Here is a 3250-nt window from a genome sequence, read left to right as displayed (position 1 = left end):
TTCCAAGTTTTTAGTTGGGGTTCTTTTCTAAGATTCTTTTAGTTCCTTTTGATAAATCCCAACCCAAATCTGCTTAACTAAAGGGAAAGACTTTTTTATTTTATTTTATTTTATTTTATTTTTTTTTTTGTGGTACTGGGGATTGAACTCAGGACCCTGCGCTTGCCAGGCAAGCACTTATTCTCCCTGGCCCTTTTCCAAGTTTTTAGTTGGGGTTCTTTTCTAAGATTCTTTTAGTTCCTTTTGATAAATCCCAACCCAAATCTGCTTAACTAAAGGGAAAGACTTTTGTTTACACTTAAGCCTGGGAATCCCAGCTACAAAGTCTGGTCATCTGGTAGAGATGGAAAGCCACCCAAGAGAGGAGGGGAAGGGGCAGGTAGATCCCGATGGATCCCTTTAGTTCTCATTACTTTATACCCCCGAATTTATTCAGCAAACACCTGATCAGTATCTGGTGTGTCTGGGCTCTGGTTAGGCATCAGTTTACAAAGATAATGGTGGCACCTATCCTCCTCTCTAAGAATCAAGTTAGATGTGAGGCCCAGCGCAGAGGTTGTTGAGCTCTGTTACTTAGAAATTGGCAATCTGGGCCACGGCCAAGGATAACAAGCCCTAGGTACCCTGTATTCTAGAAAGACAGATAATTTCCATTGAGGATTTACTAAAGGAATCAGAACTTGTCCTACATCTACTAGCCAAAACCCCAATTTCCTCTTCCTTGCCCATATAACACCTGGGGAGGTCTTTAGTTTTATTGAGGAGGATAGTATGTATAGTGGGAGGCCATTAAAGGTGAGTGTGTGTGTATGTGTATGTGACCTCAAATGGAGTCCTTCAGAGAGTTTGAGAGTGACTTCAAGACAGGGATGGTGTTGACTCAAGGGGGTCTACATGGCACTGGACTGTGCCTATCTTGAGTAGGGACGAATAGGGACAGAAAGAGGGCATTGTGGAGCAATTGTTTAAGAAGGAACATGTTCCTGTGGGTCAAGTGCACACTGCAGTCATTAGCAAGGCTGGAGCATTTTTCTTTTCTTTTTTTTGGTGGTACTTGGAATTGAACTCATGACCTTGCACTTACCAGGCAAGTGCTTATTCTACTGAGCTATCTCCCTCGCCCTGGAGGAATTTTCTGATGTCCCACAGAAGCAGGCTGACTGCTGTGTACGACCCAGGCAGGGGACAGCAAGGTAGGATGGCTAATGCCTGAGCTGCATGCCGCTTGGCAGGGAAATGGGTGATGTGGGTAGTCCCCCTAAAACTTAGCCATGTGCCCCATCGGAAACCATAAATGGACACTTGCCACACCAGGCAAGGAGGCTTGACCAATAGAGAAAGGGCTTTTGCAGGGACAGAGGTATTTGCAGGGATATTTGCTCTTTCCTCCTCATTTCATCAAGGGGGAGGGTACTAGGGTATATTGCCTAACTAGACCATCTCCTCCCCCCCTGGTTTTTACTTTTAGTGATAGAATCCTGGCTCAAGTCAACCTTAGGTGAGACTAAAGCTTTGAAGGCTGGACACTTAACAGCAGAATGTGATCCAAAAGTAATGTGGTCTTCTCACAATGTCATGAAAGGACGGAAAAGGGAAATTGAACACAGGATGGCCAAAGGCAGAGATTAGGGGAGAAAGCCTTCATTATTATGCCCCATGGAGTTGACTCATCTTTGTACACTGGCTCCACAAATAAACAGAATAATTGAAGTACAGTATGGTCTTAGAGTTTGGGCTGTAGTCTCCCTCAGGTAAGCAGTCATTAGGTTCCAAGAGAACCTGAGGAGGTAGATGTACACATCTTGGGTGACCTCCCGGGAGGACTTCCTGGGGAAGGACTCCTAAGCCCAGCTTTCAAGGGAGAGACCAAGAGAGAGTGGGAGAGTAGTTTTCCAGGCACAAGTAAGAGCACAGAGCATCTGGGAATGGAGTGGGGTGGGAGTGCTGGGTGGAAGGCTAGTTAGAATGCAGGCCAGCAAGCCCAAGGCCTTGCAGCCCTGTGGGCTTAAGAAGTGCAGGCTATTGGGGGCCACTTGGGATCTGGGAGAACACAGTCGGGCTCACATATTAGCTAGGTCCCTGTGGTCCCCAGATCCCAGCAGCACTGTAGACACTTAATCTCCAAGTGTGCATTGCATTCATTTACATGGCCCTGTGACCCCTTCTCCAAAGCCATTTCCTTAGATTCCAAACCCCTGGATCCTTGCTCTTGTGAATGACCTTTGCCCTACTTCTGTTGCTGGACTCTGACTACTGCTGCCTCTCCTTGCATCATCTCCTTGCTCTCTCTTTCTCGCACCCTCCTCTCAGCCCACTGAGGTTCCGTGCTGGCTCTGGGGCTCGCCACCAGCGCATGCCTCTTTGGGGTGTGCATGTACTGAAATATCTTCCCTTTATCTTGTCTGGTCTGCGCCCCATGGGGCAACCCAAAGGCTACTATTTGTTCTTTCACACATTAATTTAAGCGGCTTTAATTGCTGCTATGATATGTTTTATATAATATAATTAATGTTTTAATTCTGTATACTTGCTTCCCCAGGCAGTTTTGTGAAAGGCCCAATTTTGGAATCAAGCAAATAAAGGAATAAGTAATGGCTGAAAATATTATAGTAACGCCCCCCTCCCAAAGGAATTAAAACTATGCTTGTATTTTCAAAGGGGGTTTAAAAGAGAAAAGATATTTTAATCTTCTCTTCATCCTGGGCCTGATTGGGTGCTTTAATGAAGACTCCTGGATCCTGACTCAAATGTTTCTGGCCTATTTGCATTCTGGCCTTTTATCCATGGGCCACTGAAGCTTGAAGTCTGTGTCAAGGCTGCCAGTTTTGTGCCCACCTGCCCTCAACTCCTTTTGTCATCAAGGCTGTGCTTCAGGTAAGAAGTCACTGAACTCAACTGCTTATATTTTATTCACTGAAAGATAGTGTATTGGAGAGAAGTAATGTGGGTTTCCCGCTGCTGCCTAGGAGCAATGGCTGAGCTCTGCACCTCGGCTGAGGTGGAGGTAGGGGACGGACAGAAGTTTGCTGTGACACCATGGAGGGTGGTGGGGGCAGTAGCAACAAAACTATGGGGAGTGTGGCTGACTCTGTTGGAGCTGGTGGAGCTGGTTGAACCCTTTGTCTCCTTATTTAAATGTAGATCCGTGGTATCTTGTGCAGGATACCAATGAGTTTATTTTACTGACTGAAGCTAATAAAACCCAGGGGCAGCGTGGAGCTGAGAGCCGGGCCACCTTCAGCATGGCGGC

General features: G+C 46.3%; 1 pseudogene; it reads left to right on the top strand.

Moving 5' to 3' along the window:
- Nucleotides 1-3036: 3036 nt before the first annotated feature.
- LOC101590878 overlaps nt 3037-3250 on the top strand; it is a 2055-nt pseudogene continuing 1841 nt past the window's right edge.

The sequence above is a fragment of the Octodon degus genome, unplaced genomic scaffold (assembly GCF_000260255.1).
Source record: "Octodon degus isolate 3935 unplaced genomic scaffold, OctDeg1.0 scaffold00077, whole genome shotgun sequence".
Taxonomy (NCBI): Eukaryota; Metazoa; Chordata; class Mammalia; order Rodentia; family Octodontidae; genus Octodon; species Octodon degus.
The sequence above is the reverse complement of the archived record's forward strand: the minus strand, read 5'-3'. Positions and strand labels throughout refer to the sequence as shown.